Here is a 14,484-nt window from a genome sequence, read left to right as displayed (position 1 = left end):
TTATTTTGATTACATGTCTGGACGGTATTCTGGACCATACGTACAAATTTCTTCCTAACCTCAGGTAATATCTTAGGCTAATAGTTTGACTTGGTTGTGCCGCAATTCAATTAGGAATGGATGCCAAAGTAATGCACATGGGTTCATATCTAAAAATTTGGTGCTACTTTCCATAGCTATAGCGTAAAACATGAAGCAAATGATACAAATTGAGGGATAACAAATATCCCTGGCCCTCTGATCATTGTACCTGTGTGTTTTAAATTGGTCTTGGGCACAATAGCTGGAACTGAGCTGATGCATTTGCCATCTGTGTTACTTTTTCTCGCCATGCACTTCTCAGAAGTTATTGGGTCATCCTGGGATACCTGAAGTTGGGGAATGCATGGTCACAATGTATTACTTGCATGATGTTATGCAAGGGACCCCTGAGCAATTCCATCATACATATGAAGTTCCCAAATACTTTGCTACTTTACTTTTGGTACACCCCTGTTGATCTAGTGCAGCATATGTACAATAGCTAACTTCCCAGTATGAAGGCTATCACAGACATGGGTGTATGCTAAGATCAGAAGACCAGCATTCCTGTGACTGCTGCCATTCCGAAGGTACATACAAATTCAAACCTACATCATCATGATTGACACAGTAGGACATTTGCTAAACCATGTTTCAATAATGGGACAGTGTCAGTTTGCTGTATACTTGCTGATCCCCCAACTTGGCAAATGTAAGATGATGAATGTGGCTAACTGTGAATTCCAATACCCAATATGGGTACACAGGGCAATGAGTGACACATTTCAGGTGCAATTACTACACCTATGCCCACGCATTCTGTCATGGATGACCAAAATATACACTGTCAGCATATATTTCTTTGTTGTAATAATTTTGATAAATTGCCAATCCATGTTTAGCGTCAGATTGTCATCAAGTAATGCACAGGATCCCTGCCATTATGGTGTCATAGGGGGCATATGTGGCTCTGGGGACACTGTGAATGTAGCATAAGTAACCTACACACAACACAGGCCCACATGTAAGGGACCATAGAAAGCATAATAAATCATGAGCTTAACTCAAACCACATGAGCATCACACAGTAACTGATTCTCCCTTGATGCACAAGTCACAATACCTGAGTGACTGGTATTGCAGTGCACCAGGAATGCGGCTTTGCATGTCTCTCATTACAACAAATGATAAAATGGAGTACACTCTATAAATGAGTCTGCAACCAACTGAGGAATCATGTTTGTCACCACACGATAGTTAGGGCCACTGCATGTGTACATATGTGTGTGTATCACTCACTGGAGTGACAGGGTTTATGCATGTTTGCAGTGGTATGTATGTTGGAGTATCATCATGCCTGAGGGGCTGGACTTTCAGATATAATGCCACACACAGTAATTTTACTTGAAAGTGTTGTACAGTGCACAGACAATGAGCACATTTCACCCTTCCATGCTTTACAGGTGGACCTGCCCCTTGCACAATTGAAGAAGTGGCTCGATTTGCGGACCCAGACATATCCAGTAAGTGTTGATATTTCAGTTCTCTGTTGTGTTTGCAGCTGTTGTGTGCTGGCACATGATCTGATATGTAACTTGACTGGAGTTTGACTTGTTTTTCCATATTTGAGTTGGGCAATCAGTGGCGTAGAGTCATATTTTGGGATTGTACTGCAGCCCTGTAGGCATGGCCATGTGAATAGGGTGACATTTGTTGTTACATTTCTTGTAAAGAAAAATTTGGAGAGGGCCATTTTCCTGATTTAGTCAGCAAGTCATACCCTGAATCACACAGAATAGGGATGCCAAAGTATTACCCACTGACTTGAGCCTCTCTGTTCACTAATGAACATGTTAGACTGTATGTTTGACTTCCTAGCAGCATCTAGCTCCACATGTGCCACATGTATGTGGCACTTGAGTACAATGTCATAGGTGTGCATGCAGCTCATGCCCAGATGGGTGCTTGCATCTATCTGCTTGTTTTAGGACAGATATTGGTGGTCTCCAATGATGTTGACAATTGTCTGCAATTACAAACATAAATGTGGATGGGATTGTCCAATGTTTGTGTTTCTCCTAGTTGGACACCCTCCTTACCTGTTGGTGGACTGACTAAACCCATGTACAGCTGTTCAAAGCTTTGTGGCTGTCCTTGATGTTTGAAAGTATGTGTGTTGCTTGTCCATCCCCCCCCGAGGCACAGGTTATGAAATATGTGTACCTAGGTGTGAGGATCCAAGTGTAGTACACAGACATGTAAATCTGTAATTCATTTGTTCCAATCTAGGATACCCACTCTTGATTAGCAACAGCATCCCATCATGGCAATTCCATTTACAAATCACAGATCTTGTGGCCCTTGATTGTCATCCAGAAGATAGTCATTAGTTGGCCTGTCACATGTGGAGGACTTGCAGCATTTGTTATGTGACTAATGTCAGAACAATGATACTTAGAGCAATTAAGTATGTACACATCTTTTTGAGTATTGCTGTGCTGTTAGATAGGACATGTGTAGGCTGCGTTGGCATGTAATTCCTCAGGGAGAATCTGTGATCTGTACGGTGATATGGCCTGTTTCAGCTACATTAGATGTATTTTCTGATTATCATCAATAGCTGTATCACACAATGATGTAACTAATGTTTGGCTTTATCTGGCCAATATGGATGCCAACCAGATCTGTAAATTTCAGAGGAGGGCGATGCGTTACCGCCACATTCTGGATGTAGAGTCTGGGTTCTGCCACACGGCACGGTGTTATCGCCATGAGAGAGCCTCAGGGGTGTGGAGGGCATTTGCCCAAGGGGGCCCATCTGTGTCCACAACAGCCACCACCACCAGGACCACCACTACGACCCAGGTGGCAGTAAGGATGACAGCCACCACTGCAGGTCCATCAACATCCTCAGCTCCTGGACCACTGACAGCAGCCCCTGCACCTCTCCCTCCAAGCATGGCACCAGCAACTGGACTACCCTCTACAACTGTCACACAGACCACCCCTGCTGCAGTCATTGACAATGTGGAATTTCGTGCAATGCAATGTGACATGCATCCAATGTTGCGCTGACTGGACAGGCTGCAGCAGGAGGTGTCCCAAATAAACAAGAGAGTGTGTGGGATTAAGAAATCCCTGCGGAGGGCGAACTTGTGACTTTGATACCCTCAGCCATGATTCCCTCCCCTCCCTCCTCTTTCCTGGTTCTTATATTTAGTGGGTTTAGGGGGCTAAGAGTCGGGTTAGAATAGGCTGTTAGTTTAGTTAGTATTAGTTGGTTGAGGGGTGGAGGGCATGATATTTTTACATGTGTTTTTTTGTTTGGGGGATAATGTTGAGGTTTTTGTGTATTAAAAAAAAAATCCCCAAAAATATATATTTGTTTAGTATAAGATAGTATGTGTTTAGGTTAATATATGTTGTCCTCCATGTGTCCCGTCATATAAGGAGGGTGGGGGGTTGATGTTTAGAGTGTTTAGTTAAATGTGATAAGTAAGTTTAGCTTAGGGTAGTTAGGGCCAGTTGTGGGTAATGTGTAGTTAGGATAGGTTAGGTTAGTTAAGGTATTTCCCCTAGTTTTATTATCCTTTTTTACAGTTAAATAAATATTTAGGTACTCCTTTACAGTATGTGTCATATGCTTGGGGATCAGGGCCTTGGCGTGGGTGAACAGTGTCAATTTAATATTTGCATTTGTGTTCCATCCAGCATCCAAATCCCAATTGAGCTGTCACATTGGCAGCTACACCAAAGCTACTTCCCTAGGAATCTGCTATCCATTGCACCCACCACTCAAGGTTACTATGGTTCCCAAAGTGTTTTTACGTTTGGATATATGTTTTCAATCTGTCATACTTTGAGACCACTTTTGGTATTGAGGACACTGTGGTACGTCTGCCCGCAGCCTGATGGTTATGTGAACCCTGATAAGATGATTGATGGTATAATCTCATGTAGTATAGTATACATAACTCACAACGATCATTTCTTACATTGTACTACCAGGTTACTTATTTGTACGTACACTCGGACACATCCATTCCTGCTGTATGGTGTGTGTGATTAAACTTTTGAGTCAAATGTCACATACCTAAAGATTGTCTCGAAGAAAATTTTAAGACAATGATTTTCTGCTTAGACATCCCTTGAAGAAGACTTATTCTGCCCAACACAGCATTATACTGTAATGTTTCTATTTACTTCAGAATTAATCCTCATGAAGGGCAGATGATAGTACAATCCAGACCACAGTGCATAGTTATTTACATATATATAAGGCACACATCCAACATCCAGTCCATTGAATCAGTGTCCATATTTTGATTTCAACCGCAATTACGCGTTTCTTTATTCTTTAGATCTTGATTTTTCAATCACATGGTATTCAGTCATTGACCAACATCCCAGCCAACACGCCTTTCGTCAGGGGTGTACCACATGAGTTCCTCAGGGCTGTAATCAATATATATATATAGTAAGTTTTGTCATCAAATAAGCCACAACAACCATCAAAAGATTTTCTTATTTGTGTTCATCCCTCATGCAAAGAGTGGGTACATATACATTTAAACACTCCATACCAGTCTTTCAAATTACAAATTACAAATTATAGTGTGGTCCCCCAATGTGCAAACATACAGAAATGTAAGTTGTAATTAGTATTAACTGAATAATTGACTAAATAAACTAACGTGAAAATTAATGAAGAAATAATACAAAATGAAGAAATATCTAGGGGAGGTGCATCGATGATTGCTTAATGTTATGGACGGGGTCTATACTACAATTGGAGGAGTTATAGTACAGAGAGAATTGAATTTTTGAATGTGCAACTGTTTATTTCGGAAGGTAGAATTCATAGTAAATTATACAGAAAGCCGAGTTCATGTAATGCTGTACTGCATGCCACAAGTGCACATCCCAAACATCAGATAAATGCAATTCCATATGGTGAAATGATAAGGTAAAACTGAGGATTTTGATAGGTGTATCCAGGATATGCAGCAACGGTTTATTCAAAGAGGTTATCAGAAACAGGTGATTGAGAATGCCACACGACAAGTCAAGTGGATGAGTAGGAATGATACATTAAGACTACGGAAACAGACCAATAAACTCAGAGGTAGGGTTACTATGGTTATGGATTTCTCAGCATCCTCTGATATCTTGAGGAAGTCATTAACTCGATATTGGAATATTTTAAAACAAGATGAGACATTAGCGGATTTTATTACAAATAGGCCCGAGATAAAATGTAGTAAAGGGAGAACATTAAAACATTTCTTATGTACAAGTTATCATCGAAGTGCCAATACCGATAATTGGTTAATGGAACGAAGTAGGGGATTTTACAAATGTGGTCAGTGTGGGGTCTGTAATTGGGCCTGGCATGCTAAGAAGGAATTAATGGACCGTGATGGCCATGAATTCAAGATATTATCAAATATTACTTGTCTGACATCATATGTGATTTACATAATATTATGCGAATGTGAGCGTTTCTATGTGGGAAGTACCATTCACCCCTTCAAAGTAAGAATTGGAGAACACCTGCGGGCGATTAAACAGGAGGATGAGAGATATCCTATAATGCAACATTTAAAGATATGTGATAAATTCAATGTGAAGAAAAATTTAAGATTTTTTGGCATCGAGCATGTACCTGTAGACCATAGGGGTGGGAATAGGGAATTGCAATTGAGAAGAAGGGAGGCAATGTGGATCATGAGATTGCGAGCGGTGGAAAAAGGCCTAAACACCGACTCAGAGTTGGAATATTTTTTAGGGGGTTGATTATTTTGATGTGTAATATTCTAATATGTTTGTTTCTATGATGGTTTTTAACTTAGTGGGTATTGACTGAAGGCATTATGTAATTATAGGTGACCCTGGGTACCAATGTGCAAATATATAGGTTTTTGTATTTATATAAGTATTCAATTGAGTTAGGTAGATGAGAGAAAAATAAAAGTACTTTACACAGAACAGTGCTGTTCTCCTAGAATGAGATTAGTATTTGACTTTTGTCAGAGCCATGGTAAGTGGACTTTGCAGATATAGGATCAACATAACATATAGTGATAGTTAAGTTGGACTATCAACATGGCAGATGAAGTATGGTCCAGTGGCAGTCCTATTTTTATTTCTATGGTGGAACTGGAAGATAAAAAGGGAGATTAGACAAAGGACTGAAAATGACAACATTGACGTACTCGAGACGGTAGCAGCAATGCGGTAGGAGCAAGGCGGTAAGTAATCTATGGTTCCATGAGAAAATATATGTTTCCCTAGTTTAAATTTGTTTTTTTAGGTGAGCGTGTCTAACAATAGAGATATACGAGAAGTTCCCGAGTATCGGCATCAGTTAGTTTAAGGGCTCTGCAGGTTCCCGTACAACATAGTTGCGGAGAACTCTGAAAGTGGAAAGTGATCGGGTGCGACTAACAGTCCACACGGACTGAAATAATAATATTGCGATGATAGCGCAATAGAATGTGATAAGCAATTTATGGTTTTTTGAAGTTTATATGGTTTCCCAGTTAAAAAATTATTTTTGGAGGACAGCGCGATTAAGAAAGAGGATACACGAGAGGTTTCGGGGGTATCGGTACTGGGCAAATTAAGTTTGACTAAATCCCGTGAAACATGCGTGCAGGAAGTTTAGTAATTTAAAAATAGCTCGGGCTAATTAACAGTTTATACGTGCTGGTGTTTAGATGTAGACTCTCGGAGAAGTGTTTAACGACGAGAGCTGCATCGCTTTTCTGATTTGCTGAATATGGGAGGCATGATATGAGGACAGAATAATATCAGGTTTCTCAGTGATAGAAGGCGTTTTGTAAGAGAGGGGGAACATTTTTAGATGGAGAATTTCATATATTAATATTGTATATATTAAGGTTGTGACTCTTTGGTTTTGGAAATATATGGGATAACTTAATTGTATGGATTTTATTTTAGGAGTCATTGAATGACAGCTACAAGAAAGTCAAGAGATCTTTAATTACAGATTAAGCAGGTATTGATTATAAAGTGGAGGGCTGTCTTCCTCATTTATATTTAGTATTCATAATTAAGATATTTCTTCATTTTGTATTATTTCTTCATAAATTTTCACATTAGTTTATTTAGTCAATTATTCAGTTAATACTAATTACAACTTAAATTTCTGTATGTTTGCACATTGGGGGACCACACTATAATTTGTAATTTGAAAGACTGTTATGGAGTGTTTAAATGTATATGTACCCACTCTTTGCATGAGGGATGAACACAAATAAGAAAATCTTTTGATGGTTGTTGTGGCTTATTTGATGAAAAAACGTACTATATATGTATTGATCACAGCCCTGGGGAAGTCATGGGGTACACCCCTGACGAAACACGTGTTGGCTGGGATGTTGGTCAATGACTGAATACCATGTCATTGAAAAATCAAGATCTAAAGAATAAAGAAACGCGTAATTGCGGTTGGAATCAAAATATGGACACTGATTTAATGGACTGGATGTTGGATGTGTGCCTTATATATATGTAACTGATTATCAGTGACTAGTCACTGAAACTAAAGAAGCAGAGGGTGATCTTCTTCTAAGTGCACCATCAGGTGGTTTGGATATATATTGGACATATGACAAGCAGCGCCATTTACTCTTATTATATCACCCATTATTAGGATCACAGTGCATAGCTATCAGCCCACAATCTTTCAGGGCAGTTGTATTGACATTCTATGGGCATTGACATGAGGCAAACATCACTAATCTCCCTTACGGTTGATGTGTCACATTACACAGAGACAAAGTGGTTGTGTAAGTGCTATTTATTTTAAAGTGCTGTAGTGCTATATTTACATAGTCCAGGATTGTGAGTTCATTAGTGTGACGCCTTCTATTGTGATACTGCACAAGTGCAAAAGGACATGTCAGTGGACATGCTGGGGTGAAGTGTCATACAGTGCAGAGGGACATGAATTGCCAATGAGGTAGTGGGAGACAATCACAGAGCATAGTGTCAAGGTAAACAGTGGGCTGGAGAACAGTGCTTGTGAGCAGCTGTTGCAAAACTGGCATGTTACAAAGCACAGGACCATGGTTATAAGTGCCCATGTAGCAGGGACTAGTGCTACCGGGTACTCTTACGGGTGAAGGTGATCTGTTCCACATCTTCATCTTCTGATGTTTGTGTCGTCTCCTCTGCCCTTGGTGGTGGTGAGTGTGAAGGGGCAACACACACTTCAGTGTTTGAAGACGTGTAGTCAGAAATCCCGGTAGCTGCCAACTGTGGGGCTTTTTAGGGCAGTACTGCAGCAAGGAGGAGCTGTTGGTTCATAAGGATAGCAGCTACATCACTGTGGTAGGCAGCCAGGTCGGCCCTAAGGGGGTCAATATTGCATTTGTGCACACAGTGAAAGGTTTGTTGTTGGAGGTGTTGTGTCAACTCCCTTACTGTTGTGCTGATTTCCTTCACACTTTGTTGAAGTTCTTGCATGATTGATGTTCGCCCTTGCATGGCTGCTGCCTGTTCTGCAGTTGACCTCAAGCCCGAACGCACCCCCTTCAGACTGGCTGCCATATTTTGCATCCCCACCCGCACCTCCTTGGCCAGCTCACGCTGTTCTCAAACTACAGTCCTCTCAAAGCTGGTGCCAGTGTCGTCAGAGTCCTCAGTTGGGTTGGAGCTGACAGGTCATACAATTGGGGTGGTTCCTCTGTAATGGCTGCAGTATCTGTGCTCCTCCTTGCGACTGAAGGTGGGGTCTGGAGGGTTGCAAGGACATCTTGGAGGGTCTGCTGGCTGATGTTTGTCAGCTCGTCATCCATGTCATTAGGGAAGTCCAGGACAGGCATATTCCCAGGAGAGCCATCGTCCCCTGCAATGAGATATAGTACAATTAGTGTTTCTGTGTTGTGGCAGTTGTAATGTGACATCACTGACTTCCTATTAGTGGAACATTGTAATCTGGGTTCCCGTTCATTGTTCCTGTCACTAATATTTGCATTCTAACAGGCCCATGCCCCACCTGCATGTCACATGTAGTGTGGGCAGTTTAGGGAATTGTCTGCGTCACATCCTCTAGGTGTAGGTTCTGCCCAAATTGTATGTTGCCACCTTATTGTACAACTCAACCCTCTACTTCCATTCTCATGGTGAGGCCTTGCACTGGCTGTGGGTGTTCTGATGGCACTTGCACCACACTTAACAATCTGGAACTGACCCAGTCTCTGATATTTCACATCCAGCTATATGTTGCTGAGACCTAGCATATATTATGTATAGCGTTGGCATGGCTTGGTAGTGTGTAATGTTGATGTTGGGGAATGTGTGCTACATTGGATTGCACTGATGGTCCTAGCAGTGTTCCATTTTCTCTTCTGACTGTGCGGGTGTGTTTCACTAGCCGGAAACATATGTCCCCTCAATGCTGTTGTCTGAGCAGTATGACAGTTGGTATGTTGCATGGTGTCATTGCAGCTATTGTGACCCAGGCACAGGGTGGACCCTGAGATGTACAGCATGGGAATGACATTACTGCTGTGTACGTCATAATGTTTATGACAATGGCTGATGTTTGTAGCGACTATGGACATCCACATTTGACAGGATTAGCACATTTTTCTTGATTACAGGGGATTGATAACGTTGTCATCCTGAACCCTCTAATTTGGGTGTGTTTGTCCATGAGTACGTAGCTGCCATTAGCTACTTGACCTGCATACACAGCAGAGGTGGTAGTGGCAACTGTTGTCAATGTTAAATTCCACTTGCGGATATGGGCTGAGACTGTTAATTGAGCCATAGTTCATGTAGGGAGAATATCAGCTGTTGTGTGACAGCAGGTCAGGTTTACATTGTACCCTACCATCCTGGGACTGGCTTTACCTTTCCAACATCCTTGGCATGGCAGCATACCGCAATGCAAAGGTTGGTGGTGTTGTGTTGTTCTGTGCCCCAGGTTTCCTCTGAACAGCCCAGGCCCCGTGCCGTGCCCCTTTTCCCTTTCCACTCCCTAATTATCATGACTTACATGCATTGTGTAGTAGGTATACCCCCCGCTTACAGTTCACATTTAGGCTTTGTAGTTCCCCATGCCACTTACCCTGCATCTGTGTTGTCTCCTGGTAGTCTGCGCTGTCCTGTCCTTGAATCCCTGTGACTATCTCCTCAGGGATGACAGCTGCCACCATCTCCTCCATGTGGTCCAGGGCCTCCTGCGGTGCTGGACTCCCACCTCCAGTCTGCAGTGCTGCCTTCATGTTCCTGTCCATCTTTTCCTTGGTCCTGCGCTTGCAGTCATTCCAGCGTTTCTTCCACTCGATGACTGGTCTCCGTACTTCTGCCACACTGTTTATCTTGTCAACAATTTGTTGCCAAATTGCCTCTCTCCTACTAATTGGCAATTTAGAGGTGACAAAAAGTTGTTGCTGGTGTTCCGTCACCTTTTTCACCAGTATTTCCTGCTCCTCTGCACTGAACCAACACTTCCTTTTCTTCTTCTCCCTCTCCTGGGTCTTGTGTGGGTCCTCCTGGCTGGTTCCTGGTTGGTTGTCATCTTCCTGGGGTCTCTCAAAGCTTCTGGGCTCCATTTTGGCTCTCCTTTGCACATTTAGCTGTGTTTGCGCCGCTTTTTGACGCAATTGCGTCAAAAAAAGGCGCGTATCCAGTTTGTGACATCGTAAACCACATCAAAGTCATTTTTGCTGTAAAAAAAAATTACTCACACCAGTGGTTTGCGCCGCCGAGCATCAACGTATAAATTTGATGCCTGAGTGGCGCAAAGAAATGGCGTTAGCCGGCGCTAAAAGTTTGGACGCCGAGCATCAACGTATAAATTTGATGCCTGAGTGGCGCAAAGAAATGGCGTTAGCCGGCGCTAAAAGTTTGGACGCAAAACTGCGTCGGCGCAGTTTTGCATCAAAAATTATATATATGGGCCCAAGTGTTGGGCAAGGGTTAATTTATTGAGACCATGACAGAACCTTGCGTGTGATTGTGGCTTTATTATTAGCTGTAGGTACATAACTGCACCTACCAATAAGCCATTTTCCAACACAAATGTAAAATGTTCTCTGGGCAACAATCAAAATGCCAGAAAAGCATTTTAGTAGTGTAATGAGGATGGTCTCTATGAAATCCCCACATTAATGTTTTTGCACCAATGGTTTCATAGAAACTTTGTTTTAAGAGGTTATTCAATACATTTTCCACCTTGGAAATTTAATTATACCTTGTCAAAGTGTGGGCTCTTTGTTACAATTCTGAAAAGCTGGTGAAAATCCAGGCATACAGAAAACTAGATTTATTGTGTTGACCAATAAGAATAATCCACGATAAAAGGTTTTTCTAAGCATGTTTCTCTGCTTCCTTTTTTTGGTATCAATGGTAGCACAATACAGATCAAGGGTAGAAAACCAGTCTATGAATACTGTACCTTGTTCATAAAGTCCATGGAGATCTGGCTCAGAAGAAAATATATTATTATCTTCAGGTTTTCATTTTTTTTTATTTTTAGAAAAGTGGATAACAAGCATCATTCATGATATTGCTGATCATTATGAACATGGCGGTAAACACCACCCCACTGGCAGTGGCGGTAACTACCGCCAACAAGCTGGCGGTACGGCCCGCCAAATAATGAAGAACACGAAAAACAAGTAGCAGTCCATTCACATACCACCATCATTGTAGTGCCGACGAGGACGGAGGAGGCCACCCACAGGTCGGCGGAAAGGAACTACCTGTCCACCAAGTAAAGAAGCACAAGACTGTCAGTTCCGGGGCAGGAATGACTGGCACGCTTTGGTGGCGGAAACAAACAAAATAAAAGGAAACACTGACCGGAGGCACACACAACTTGTTTACGCAGACATGGAGAGAGAGTTGGAAATAATGCCAGTGCTGCTCCTTGCATATACCTCCACGACCGTGACAACCGACGAAGACGACGACGGTAAGTATTGCAACCTAGTACACATGGCAAGAAAGGGCACAGTTACACTCCCACCCCTCCCACCCTGCAAAGCACTTCCAAACCCTCGCACCATCCCACGCCATACACACCAGAACAAGATGTACTTACCTGACACAAGGCAACAAAGACCTGCACCAAAGTACACTCATGTGCACACCACACTCCCACAGTGAAACGCTGAAACAACATCACCATAATGTGCCAACAGCACTACTGGGCACTGCAATTTATTAACTGTAAAAAATGTACTGTCCAAATAAAGCCATTGGCCAGTCCCTGTGAAAAACAGTGAAGGCCCTAATTAGGACGGAAGTGACTCCCTCATGTGCACAGGGTACTCCACTTGAAGGGGGCATCAATGGGGCAGCCAGACAAATCAGGGAACAGGGGCAGAGGGTGGCGGGGTGGGGGCTTACGTCTGGAAGGGGGGGCTTGGGCTTAGGTTTGGGAGGTAGAGGGGGTTTGAGCTTGGCCTTGGAAGGTGGGGGAGTGGGCTTGGACCAGGGGGTGGAAGAGGGACCTGGGGCAACACTGGGCTTCTTCCTCCCTGGCGAAGGGGCATAGGAATGGTAAGGGCGGACTAGGGTGGACTTGGACGTGGAAGGAGTGAACTGGGTAAGGAGATGTGCACATTTAGGGATGAGACTGGGTGGGCAAGTGGGTTTAAACAGGTCAATACGGGAGAGGAAAAGCTTCTTAGGGGCAGTTGGGGGGATTTGGAGGAAGGTCTGGGAGTGGAGGCAGAGGGAGTGCTTGTACCAGGGGTAGGTGTGCCAGACGTGGACGCAGGTCCCTGTAAAGTATGCTGATGTGTGGTGGATGTGTGTTATGTGGATGTCTGTGAATGTGTGAGTGTTTTGGGAAGAAGTGGGGTGGACACAGTGGGACAAGACAGGCTGCCAGTGTACATGGATGATGTCTGGGTGTCTGCAGGTCTGATGAGTGTGCTGCAAGTGTCTGTCAATGTAGTTGTGGTGAGTGCAGGTGTGATGTCTGGGGTGCATGTCTGGATGTCAGATGTTGGGGTGACTGCAAGAATGAGCCAGCAGCAGTGACTGAGGGTGCAATGCGTGTGCATGGTGATGTGACAGACAGGATTGTGGGGGAGGTGGACACACTGGGGGAAGTGGATGTTGTTGTCTCTGTTTTGGTTTTTGGGTGTGTGCATGCCTGTGGTTGGAAATGTGGTGCTTGTGTTTCTCTATGTGCTTCTTGTGTGTTGATCTGTGTGCATGGCTGTCTGTACATGTGCTTGGGATGGGTAAAGGGGGTGGGGTGCAGGAAGGGGAAGAGGTGGTGGGAGGGGGGACGGAAAGACTAGGGACACTGGCTGCCATCAAAGAAGAGGTCAGAGTCTGAAAAGATCTCTGTAGGCCTGACATGGCACGCTAAATGCCTTCCAGGTATGCATTGCATTGCTGCATCTGGGATGCTAGCTCCTGGATGGCATTCACAATGGTTATCTGCCCTACAGAGATGGTCCTCAGGAGGTCAATAGCCTTCTCCGTGAGGGCAGCAGGGCTAACTGGGGCAGGTGATGAGGTGCCTGGGGCGAAAGAGACGCCAACCCTCCTGGGTGAGTGGACACAGGCAACTGGGTGGGAAACAACTGGGAGGGTGGAGATGGCATTGGGGGTGGCAGAAGATGACATAGAATGGGTGTGCCCAGTAGGGTCCGCCACAACCAGTGAGCTGCCATCGGAGGAGGTATCAGAGTCGCTACCACCAGTGACAGTTGCCTCCTGCATGGTACTCCTCTCACCCTCCAACCCACTGATCCCCTTGGCGTCCGCCAACACTGCCTCCATTGAAGCATGGGCCACTGCATCCCCACTTGCCGGTGCTACTGCTCCCTCGCCAGATGATGCTGATGTACACAAAGGACACAAGAGCACAGGGGTGGAGAGACAAAACATGGGAGAACTCTGTAAATACCTGAATGAATGTACATCCCTGGCTCACACACACTCCCATCCAGATCACACACCTACATGCAGCACCTACAACAATAGTCATGACTGTGCCCCTGACTAGTGGCCCCAGAATACACCACATTACCCACAGGAAACACAGACCTGATAAACTGTGTGAAATACACCCATGGGAGACCATGCTCAGTGAATACACTCACCAGTCAATGAGCCCACAGACCATCCAAGATTACAGAAAGGGGACCCCCCAAGCATGCCCTCAACCATCCCGGGCTCTTTGAGGGGCAGGACTGCAGGAACACACCTGTCCGAGTGCCTGGCACTAGACAGCATACATACCACAGCACCCAAACACATCCATCAAAGAAGTATTACAACAGTGTTAGTACTCACCCCCTTGTGGCTACTGTGCTGCCTTCAAGCGCCCATCCAGATCAGGATAGGCCACCACCAGAATGCGGGCCATTAGGGAGTCAGGGTCCGACGGGCACCCCTCCCTCGTTGGGAGGCCTTCCCCAGCTTGGCCTCTCTGGTCTTCCTGGCCAAGCACCTCAGGTC

At 44.1% G+C, this 14,484-nt stretch overlaps 1 long non-coding RNA gene across 1 annotated transcript in view; it reads left to right on the top strand.

Annotated features, from left to right (window-relative positions):
- The first annotated feature begins 6,235 nt into the window (after nt 1-6,235).
- The window catches only part of LOC138302065 (uncharacterized), an 80,995-nt gene continuing 72,746 nt past the window's right edge, over nt 6,236-14,484 (top strand). The window contains exons 1-2 of the long non-coding RNA XR_011205253.1: nt 6,236-6,272; nt 6,985-7,042. This is a non-coding gene — a long non-coding RNA (uncharacterized lncRNA). The remainder of the gene's footprint in view (nt 6,273-6,984; nt 7,043-14,484) is intronic.

The sequence above is a fragment of the Pleurodeles waltl genome, chromosome 6 (assembly GCF_031143425.1).
Source record: "Pleurodeles waltl isolate 20211129_DDA chromosome 6, aPleWal1.hap1.20221129, whole genome shotgun sequence".
In the NCBI taxonomy this organism is placed as follows: domain Eukaryota; kingdom Metazoa; phylum Chordata; class Amphibia; order Caudata; family Salamandridae; genus Pleurodeles; species Pleurodeles waltl.
This window is presented reverse-complemented; position numbering and strand designations above follow the sequence as displayed.